Raw genomic sequence first — 10,835 nt, 5'->3', positions numbered from 1 at the left:
CTGGGAAAGGAGAAATCATATGACATGTAAATAAAGAAAATATCTAATAAAAAAAGAAAAGAAGCAGAATTGGTATGGGGTGGTAGAGGGACATTTGTTAGGTTTGGAAGGAAAGAAGGAAAAGAGGGCAAGGAAGGAGGGAGAGAGGAAGGTGGAGGGAAGGAGGGAGGGAGGGAGGAAGGAAGGAAGAAGGAAGGAGGGAGAGATGGAGGACAGATGGATGGATAGACAGATGGAATGATGGCCAGAAGGTAGGTAGGTGACTCTAAAAATATTTTGGTCCCTTTCCAAAAGTTTTAAAAAAAAAAAAAAAAGCATGCAACTTCCAGTGTATAGAGTATATGATCGGACTGCTGTTCAGTTACTTAAACATCAATGTCAGTGCAAACGGTCCTAGAGTGAAATACATTCTAAAAAAAAAAAAAGAGTTGGGTGGTTAAAGCAATATATATGTATATGTATATATGTGCATATATACATATATATGTAACATGCATATATTATATAATGTTTTGTTATATGTTACACATTACATGTTATATGTTATATATACATATACACATATGCACATATACATGCATATATACACATATATACATATACACACAACTGATGAATTAAACATGGCATCCACTAGTGAAGCGGGATGGTGGCATCAAACTCATCATAACACTTCTGTCTTAATCTCCTGAATGATAAAATTACAGGCAGGAGCCACCCCATCCAACTTTGGTTAAAGCCCAGTGGGACCCTGAGCTATGAGAAGGAGTGGGGGCAGGGTGGTGACAACTTAAGGCAGGGTAAGAGAGGAGTTGTCTAATGAATAAAGCTCTGGTGCAGGGATGAAAAGTGTCTTCCTTAGACAAACCCTTTCTCTGATGTCAACTTTTCTTAAAGACCTAAGTTTCTTTGACCCAAAGAAACCTCAGAGTTCGCAGCCAGAGCTTCTCAGATAGCCAGCTCTAAATTTGCTGCAGAGTCTTGTTTTAGGGGAGTGTATCTTGCTACATTTTAACTTGTTTATTAGCAGTGCTGGGCAACTGTGCTCAGCAGCTGTGCTCTGCAGCTTGGTCTGTGTACTGCCCAGCACCACCCCGCTTCACTAGTGGGGGCCATTTTTAATTCATCAGTTGCACAGAGCTAATAGTCCATCAGCTAATAGTGTGCAAAAGGCTGATTTTATGTTTTAATTTTTTATCGACAAATTTGTACTTCTTTCTTATGAATTCTAGCTTTTCTACATTGTACCCCACAACCCCACACTAGCTTTTCTACATTGCACCCCACAATCCCACTCCTCCTATTTTGAGCTTAAGTCAATTTTCTCCTAACTCTGTTTTTTTTTTTTTTTTTTTTTTTTTTTTTTTTTTTTATGTTTTAGATCAGGGCTTATCCACTCGAGATTTTACTTATGGTTGATGTTATTTTTCAAGTCAACGACCAATTCCAGTAACAGCACTGATTAAACATACCCTCTCTCTGCTATGCACTGAAATACCATCTTTCCGGCTTTTTACCTCTGAATGGACTGGGCATGGTTGCAGGCAGCTTTGAGCCCAGCACTCTGGAGGCAGGTGGAACTCTGTGAGTCTAAGGCCAGCCTAGTCTAGAAAGAGAGTTCCAGGACAGCCAGGGCTACATAATGAAACCCTGTATCAAAACACAGCCAACAAACTTCGAAATGGGCCTTGAATGGCTTTTATAATTCTTGCTCTCCTAATCTACAAACTTGCTGTGTCAAAGCCATGCAGCTTTTCACGTTATTCTATCAGCTTGGTGCAGAGTTTTAGCAACAGGCACAAGTGTTCTACATCAGTGTTTTTCACAGATAAAATGCTGCTGGTGAAATGGAAATATTTAGAATTGCTTCAACATAAATGTTAAATGCTTTTATAGGACCCATGGAAAACCCTGTTGACGTTCTGATTAAAATTAAGGTTCTTATCCCTTTGGAAATCGCTGACACCCGTGGTTATTAATCCCTCCGTTCCAAGGGCATTTCACACTTCCCCGTTGGTTCAAAGGTGGCTTTTATAACCTGTGACAAAATGTCATGATTTTCTCTAAGAAGCTCCTCTAACTTTTGATAGTTTAACAGCTAACTTTACAATGTAATAAAATAGAAATTCCCCCCAAAGAACTGAGCACAAGCATCCCATGTTCCCTGACTGTGTTCAGTGTCATTATCACCCTTACATCCATCATTATCTTTATTTGTCCTTATTAAATAAAATCATAGAAAAGGTAAAGCTTTTAAAAACTGCATGGTAGTGAAACTTACCACAGGGTCAATATCATGAAAATCTTGTTTCTCCCCTAAATGGCTCTATCACTGCACTGTCGTAAAAATTCTAGGCGATTATGAATATAAATTGACAAGTCGATTGTAAAACATGTGGAAATAAAAAACACTAAAAGTGGCCACACAGATGCTGACAGGGTTTTACAGTAAAGGGTACCAAAATTTGTAATGACTGAAGGACTAGAGTCTAGACAAGCAAATCTAGACGAGTGTCCAGCAAGCTGAGGGCTGAGAAGCTCACACACTGTTCACGTCTAACAAAGTGACATAATGACATTCCAGTTTCACTTGTTGCTAGGATAAAACTCTGAGACCTAAAGCAACCTAGGGACAAAGGATTTATTTGACTCAGTCTCAGGTCACATCTGATCACTGAGGGAGATCAGGACAGAAACGGAAGGCAGAAGCCTCTAGGAGGACTATAGGGGGAGTCTGCTTGCTCACTTGATTCTTGGCTCCCTTCAAGGCTCATGATGGTTAGCTTTCTTGGTTAATTTTTACTTAATTTTAGAGCCGGGCGGAGGTGGCGCACGCCTTTAATCCCAGCACTTGGGAGGCAGAAGCAGGTGGATTTCTGAGTTCAAGGCCAGCCTGGTCTACAGAGTGAGTTCCAGGACAGCCAGGGCTACACAGAGAAACCCTGTCTCGAAAAAAACAAACAAAAAAAGAAAAAAAATCTATCTGGGGGCAAGCTGCGCAGTGAAGTGCAGCGGGGAGGTTTTGGTATGAACAGGATTCAGATTCACGTCTTGCCCACGAATCGGGGGAGGATCACCCCAGTGCCCAGGTCCCAGGAGCCCCTCTCTTGTTCATTCGCTCACCACCCGTGCTCTCAGCCGCGTCTGAAGGGACAGGAGTTTTGCATTAAGCATATTCTTGAAGACAAGAATGCACCCTTCAGACAATGTAGTTACATCTCGACGAAGAATGGGGAAAGGTGCCCCAGTGCTGCCCCAAAGCCCGAGAAGAAAGATGGGGTGTCTTTCTGTGCTGAACATGCTTGAAGGAATGCCCTAGCAGTTCATGCTCAAATGAAGAGCAACCCAGGCCCTATGGGTGAAACCCTCTTGTGCCAGTTGAGCTCATACGCTAAAACAGAGCTGGGCTCGCAGACCCCGGAGAGTAGCCGCAGTGAAGCCAGCTGGATACTGGATGGAGACAGCTGGAGTGATGGGGACCAGGAACCCATCACTGTGGATCAGACATGGAGAGGTGACCCTGACAGTGAAGCCGATAGCATAGACAGTGATCAAGAAGACCCCCTGAAGCATGCTGGTGTCTATACAGCTGAAGAAGTGGCTCTTATTATGAAGGAAAAACTAATTCATTTGCAGTCTTTGTACATTGATCAGTTTAAAAGATTACAGCACCTGCTCAAAGAGAAGAAGCGCCGTTATTTACATGATCGGAAAGTGGAACACGAAGCTTTAGGTAGTAGTCTCCTGACTGGCCCCGAGGGACTTTTGGCCAAAGAGAGAGAGAATTTAAAGGACTAAAATGTCTTAGGCAATACCGTCAACGCTATGGAGTAGAAGCCTTGCTACACAGGCAGCTGAAGGAACGCAGAATGCTGGCCACAGATGGGGCTGCTCAACAGGCTCATACCACTCATTCCAGTCAGAGGTGCTTAGCCTTTGTGGATGATGTTCGCTGCTCCAATCTCTTCCGATGACCAGACATTGCCTTACCCATATCTGTCAGGATACAAATCAGGTTCTTTTCAAATGCTGTCAGGGATCTGAAGAGGTACCCTGCAACAAACCAGTTCCTGTAAGCCTTTCTGAGGATCCCTGCTGCCCACTGCATTTCCAGTTGCCTCCTCAGATGTATAAGCCCGAGCAGGTACTGTCTGTGCCAGACCATCTGGAAGCCGGCCCCATGGATCTGTACTTGAGTGCTGCCGAGCTTCAGCCCACTGAGAGTTTACCACTGGAGTTCAGTGATGACTTGGATGTTGTGGGTGATGGCATGCCATGCCCTTCGTCGCTATTTGATCCTTCAAATGGCCGGAGGCCCAGGACAGATGCAGGTGACTGGGGATGGGTGCAGATCCCAGGGACCTCGGAATGTAGAGAAGGCTTGTTGTGTACCATCCCCTCAGCGTGGATTGGCTATTGCAAATGGAAAGCCAGAACCCACTTCTATCAGTTGACAGTCCATTCCGGGAATTGTTTACCTTTGGATTTGAACTTTCCATTCTTCAGCCAAGTTTATCTCTGATCGTCTCTACCTGAAAAGAGACAGCTCAGATCACATTGTTTCCTTTGGGGCTTTAGAGTGCTATAGACAAACAAAGTCCAAGTTTGTGCGGAATGGATATTTAGTATTTAAGTTTTGGGGCCGGGCGGTGGTGGCGCACGCCTTTAATCCCAGCACTTGGGAGGCAGAGGCAGGTGGATTTCTGAGTTCGAGGCCAGCCTGGTCTACAGAGTGAGTTCCAGGACAGCCAGGACTATACAGAGAAATCCTGTCTCGAAAAACCAAAAAAAAAAAAAAAAAAGTTTTGGGATTATTTTGCAAGGAAGAGCAGAGCGTGAGGTGATCCCTGCCTTTGGGATGCGATGCGTATTGGAGAGTGCCTGGGAAAGAGACATTTCTGTAATGGGACTTCCTAAGCCATGGACAGAAATCAACATGGATGTCTAGGTGGGGTTGTGGTCAAGAACGGTGTTCTTCAGGTGTTGGCTCTGAGTGTCTGGCTAGCTGGGTCTAAAGGCCTGTATTTAAGCCTTCCCTCTGCTCCACATAATTGGGCAATATAAACCCCTTTTCCTAGTGAACTGTGACTGAGAAAAGCAGCTCACAGGTCTGGGCTCTCTTTAATTATTCTTGCTTTTAACTTATGTAAATTCTGTGGTGGCTCCTCCATGTAAGATATAGTGAAATTACTGTATATAGTTTCTATTAAATGTTAAAATGTTATGAACATGTAAAAAAAAAGAATCTATCTGTTTTTAAGCTGGGCAGTAGTGGCTCATGTCTTCAAGCCCAGGACTCAGGAAACACAGGCAGGTGAATCTCTGAGAATTCAAGACCAGCCTGGTCTACAGAGTGAGTTCTAGAACATCCAGGACTATACAGGGAAGCTCTGTCTCAACAAACAAACAAAAAGCAAGCAAAACCATTTTAAAATGAAATAGAATTACATCACTCCCTCCTCTCCAGCACTTTCCAGCTATCTTCCTTCAAAGCCCTCTCATGCCGGGGCGGTGGTGGTGCACGCCTTTAATCCCAGCATTTAGGAGGCAGAGGCAGGCAGATTTCTGAGTTCGAGGCCAGCCTGGTCTACAGAGTGAGTCCAGGACAGCCAGGGCTATATAGAGAAACCCTGTCTCCAAAAACTAAAACAAAACAAAACAAAACAAAACAAAACAAAAAAACCCTTAGGGCTGGTGAGATGGCTCACCGGGGAAGAGCACCGACTGCTCTTCAGAAGGTCATGAGTTCAATTCCCAGCAACCACATGGTGGCTCACAACCACCTGCAATGAGATCTGATGCCCTCTTCTGGTGCGTCTGAAGGCAGCAAAAGTGTACCTACATATAATAAATAAATCTGGGGCTGGTGAGATGGCTCAGTGGTTAAGAGCACAGACTGCTCTTCCAGAGGTTATGAGTTCAAATCCCAGCAACCACATGATGGCTCACAACCATCCTTAATGAGATCTGATGCCCTCTCCTGGTGTGTCTGAGAACAGCTACAGTGTACTTACATATAATAATAAATAAATAAATTAAAAAAAAAAAAGCCCTCTCATGGTTCTCCACTCTGGAGTTAATAGTCTCTTTATTAGTGTCATATATATATATATATATGAGTGTGTGTGTGTGTACATACATACACATACACACATATATGTATGTGTGTCTCTGTGTGTCTGTGTCTGTGTGTGTGTATGTATACATATATATATACTCACACACATATGTGTGTGTGTCTGTGTGTCTGTGTCTATGTGTGTGTGTGTGTCTGACTGTATGCACAAACACATAGATACACACAATCTGCTGAGTCTTTTTGTTGTTGCTTGTGTGAATATGGTCTCAAGGCTGTCCACTCAGCCTTGGACAGCCAATCAGAGGCTCATCCCTGGATAAGGCTGACTCCCCTTCTCCCAGTAGCCATTAGCTGTCTATAGTTCTTTGTCTAGGGTGGGACCCCACGAAAGTTCTCCCTTCCATATTACCTTTCCACCCATGCTACCACTGTTCTTGTCTTTTATATGCAGTCATGTCTATGAGAGTCACAGCAGACTTCCTAGTAGTTTAGCCCTTTGAAGTCTTTCAGATCCCTCTTCTATGATGGTCCCCGAGCTAAAGAATCAGGAGCCATGATGTAGATGTATACAATTGGGGTTATGTCCCCTCCCCCCAAATCTGTCTCTCCCTACATTGAAACCAGTTGCAGTTTTCTATGAAGTTCTCCATTTGCTCTAAAGAGAGGCTTCTTTGATAAGAGATGGTAGCTATACCTACCAGTGGGCATAGGAATAAGATTTAAAATGTAGGTTATGCCGGTCTAGCAAAATCATGATGGCAGATTATATTCTAAGGTCCATGACCTCACTAGCTCTGGGTAGTTGGCTAGGTTTCCAATAGTAGGCATGGTTTCCCTCCTATTGATGGAACCCTGAGTCCTATTAGTTAGCTGTTGGTTGTCGGCAAACCTTTTCCTTAAGCGGCACTGGGTGGGTTCAAAGTTAGTGTAGACAAGAGTGATGTCTGCCTCCATAAACACTTTAGATGAAAATTAATTCCAGCTTTGTGTGAGTATAGATATGAAAGCTCAAACAAGAAGACAAACCACAGACAACACAGGACATCTTTGTGATCTTGAAATAAGCAACTATTTCACCATGAGAATACAAAACCAAAATCTCTAAGGTAAAATATGGGTAAACTGTCCTATATTAAAATCAAAATTCCTTGGAGCTGGAGATATGACTCAGTGGTTAAGAACACTTATTATTCTTGTCGAGGACCAAGGTTCAGTTCCCTGTACTACAGGGAGGCTCATAACCACCTGTAACTCCAGTTCTAGGGGTTCCAATGTCCCCTTCTAGCCTCTGTGGGCACCACACTCACATGGTATAGCACACACACACACACACTTCTCTCTTTGCCTGTCAAAACTCAGTTAGTTGGCTCTCTAGAGCCAACTAGAGAGTTGGTTCTAGAGACAGCCCCATCTTCTTGTGCAATGCCAGCCTTGTCTCATAGACAAGATGGCGAAGGTTGGTGTGAATGGATTTGGTCATGGGTGCCCGGTTACCAGGGCTGCCTTCTGCTCTGCACTTGGCAAAGTGGAGATTGTTGCCATCAACGACCCCTTCATTGACCTCAACTACATGGTCTACATGTTTCAGTATGACTCCACCCACGGCAAATTCAATGGCACAGTCAAGGCTGAGAATGGGAAGCTTGTCATCAACAGGAAGCCCATCACCACCTTCCAGGAGTGAAATCCTGCTAACATTAAATGGGGTGATGCTGATGCTGAGTATGTCATGGAGTCTACTGGCATCTTCACCACCATGGAGAAGGCCGGGACCCACTTGAAAAGTGGGGCCAAAAGGGTCATCCTCTCCGCCCCTTCTGTTGATGCCCCCATGTCTGTGATGGGTGTGAACCATGAGAAATATGACAACTCACTCAAGATTGTCACCAACTGCTTAGCCCCCTGGCCAAGGTCATCCATGACAATTTTAGCATCATGGAAGGAACTCATGACCATAGTCCATGCCATCACTGCCACTCAGAAGACTGTGGATTGCCTGTCTGGGAAGCTGTGGTATGATGGCCATGGAGCTGCCCAGAACATCATCCCTGCATCCTCTGGTACTGCCAAGGTTGTGGGCAAGGTCATTCCAGAACTGGACAGAAAGCTCACTGGCATGGCCTTCTGTGTTTCTATCCCCCAATATATCCATTGTGGATCTGATATGCCCCCTGGAGAAACCCACCAAGTATGATGACATCAAGAAGGTGGTGAAGCAGGCATCTGAGGGCCCACTGAAGGGCATCCTGGGCTATACTGAGGACCAGGTTGTCTCCTGTGACTTCTTCAGTAACTCCCACTCCTCCACCTTTGATGCTGGGGGTGGCATTGTTCTCAATGACAACTTTGTAAAGCTCATTTCCTGGTATGACAATGAATATGGCAGGAGCAACAGGGTGGTGGACCTCTTGGCCCCTGTGGCCTTCAAGGAGTAAGAAACCCTGGCCCACTCACCCTAGCACGGACACTAAGACCAAGAAAGAGAGGCCCTTGGTTGCTGAGGAGTCCTTGTCCCAACTTGTCTCCAGCACTGGGCATCTCCCTCACAGTTTCTATTCCAGACCCCCATAATAACAGGAGGGGCCTAGGGAACCCTACACTCTTGAATACCATCAATAAAGTTTGTTGCACCCACAAAAAAAAACCCCTCAAATCCCCAGGAATTGGAGTTACAAATAGTTGTAAGCCACCATGTATCCGTGCTGGGTGGTGTTCTAGAAGAGAAGCCAGTGCCCTTAACCCCTAAACCATCTGTCCAACCTTGTATAAAACATCATATTAATGGAGGGAGCCAACAAATTATCTCAATAGTTCAGGAAAATCATTTAACAAAATCCATCATCTTTTCATAAAAGAAAAAACACACACAGCGAGAAAGAGAGAGAGAGAGAGAGAGACCTAGAAACTCAACAAACCAGCAATAAAAAGTGATTATCTTTAATCCAATAATCCAATAAAGGACACATAAAAATCCAAAAGTTACATCAAACTTAAGAAAGACCTAGTGGTGAGGATGACAGAAGCCGAAAGATTCCCCAAAGATCAGAAAGAAAAGAATGTCGGCTCTCTCTATTTCTACTCAGTGATGTTCTGAAGTCTGTAGCCAGCAGGACCAGCAGGCAAGAAAGTGAAATTGCACAGACGTGGTGTTGACAGAGAAGATCTGAAGGAATGTATCCCAGAGCGAGACACTGGAGTAATTGTTTCAGTGGCTTCACAGGATGTAAGATCAATGAACAAAAATCCAGTTGTATTTCTACATACTAATGCTAATGGATCTGAAAATGAAATTAAGGAAACGGTTGCCTGGATGTTGGCATCACAAAGATTGACACTTAGGAGCCAATTAAACGGAAGAAGGGGAGGATTTGTATCATGAAAACTTTAATATCCTGACAGCTATGCTAAAGAGCACGTAAAGAGAGACGGCTGAAAGCAACCTCTCCTCGTGGACTGAAGCGTCTCCTATCGTTAAGATGCAATCGTCTCCAGATTGTTCAGTATTTTTTTTCCTAAGTCAAAAATCTGGAAATCCGTGTGGAATCTTATGTTTCAAAACAGAATAGTCGGAAAGATTTTGAGGAAAAATAAAGTGGGGAGATTTAGTTCCTCATCTCGAAGCTTATGACAAAGCCTTAGCAAGGACTTGGTTGTTCTGATGCAGGGTGGCTGTGTGTATCAGTGAATGAAATTCAGAGGCGGGAAAAAACACATCTATAGGTTTTTTGTATGTACAAGATTGATGAGGTGGGAATGATGGGAAAGAAGGATGCTTTCCAAAATAATGTTGGGACTCACATGCAAGGAACAAGATTAGATCCCTACTGTGCTAGTTATGTCAATCATTGGTATGACAAAGCACCAGAGCCAAACTAGCATAATAGAAAGAGTTTATTTTGGCTCATGGTTATTATCAGCCAGGAAAGCATGACGTCTGGGGCAGAGAAATGTGGGTGCTGGACCTCTCGAGTTCTCCCTTTTATTGAGTCTGAGGCCCCGAGCTATAGTGCTGCCCACATTCTGTGTCTTTCTATTGCAGTCAAGCCTCCCTGCAAATGCCATCATGGGTCTCCTAGACCATGCCATAGGCAGTCAAGCTGACATCTTTAAACCATCACACTTACCTTACGTTATAAACAAATACACTGAAAATGGATCATAAAGCTAAAACATAAAACCCTTAAAATATAAAACCTAAAAATCATGGCCATGATTCCTTTGATATGATGCTACAAACACAAATAAGCAAAGACTAAGATAGACATGTTAGATTTCATTAAAATGAAAACCTGCCTCGTGATTTGAGAGGTCATGGGCCCTAGGAGGGAACCTCACATTGTCTTGCTAAATGGACATGTTGTCAAACTGCCTCCTGAATATCGATGCTCACAACCGTAGATGAGTGCTGCTCTCAGCCTTTGCCAGGGAAGCTTTCTGCAGGCAACAGAATGCAGAGACTCACAATTGTCACTGTACTGAGAGCGACTGTTGAGTACTTGATTCTAAATGGAACATCTGTGTCAACTCTCACATGGCTTGGGAACATTGCAGAAGAGTGGATGGAAGATGCAGAGACATGTGTGAGATACTAACTTCACCAAATCCATGATGAGATCGCTGTACTCATGAATTCATAGGAGCTGTTGCTGCCTACACAAAGTTAGATAACAAGATCCACCAGCACTCCTGCAGGCAGTGCTAATGGACTCAGTGGGTTGCAAGGAATCAGAAGAGGACATGGCCTTTTACCCAACCC

The 10,835-nt window shown here is 43.9% G+C and overlaps 1 long non-coding RNA gene and 2 pseudogenes across 1 annotated transcript in view; all 3 read left to right on the top strand.

Moving 5' to 3' along the window:
• LOC116100565 overlaps nucleotides 1-2,136 on the top strand; it is a 21,726-nt gene extending 19,590 nt beyond the window's left edge. The window contains exon 3 of the long non-coding RNA XR_004122633.1: nucleotides 1,382-2,136. This is a non-coding gene — a long non-coding RNA (uncharacterized LOC116100565). The remainder of the gene's footprint in view (nucleotides 1-1,381) is intronic.
• An 874-nt stretch (nucleotides 2,137-3,010) lies between these two features.
• LOC116100564 lies at nucleotides 3,011-4,487 on the top strand (annotated as a pseudogene).
• A 3,039-nt stretch (nucleotides 4,488-7,526) lies between these two features.
• LOC116100563 lies at nucleotides 7,527-8,676 on the top strand (annotated as a pseudogene).
• Nucleotides 8,677-10,835: the final 2,159 nt, after the last annotated feature.

Source organism: Mastomys coucha, unplaced genomic scaffold (genome assembly GCF_008632895.1).
Source record: "Mastomys coucha isolate ucsf_1 unplaced genomic scaffold, UCSF_Mcou_1 pScaffold21, whole genome shotgun sequence".
Classification (NCBI taxonomy): domain Eukaryota; kingdom Metazoa; phylum Chordata; class Mammalia; order Rodentia; family Muridae; genus Mastomys; species Mastomys coucha.
The sequence above is the reverse complement of the archived record's forward strand: the minus strand, read 5'-3'. Positions and strand labels throughout refer to the sequence as shown.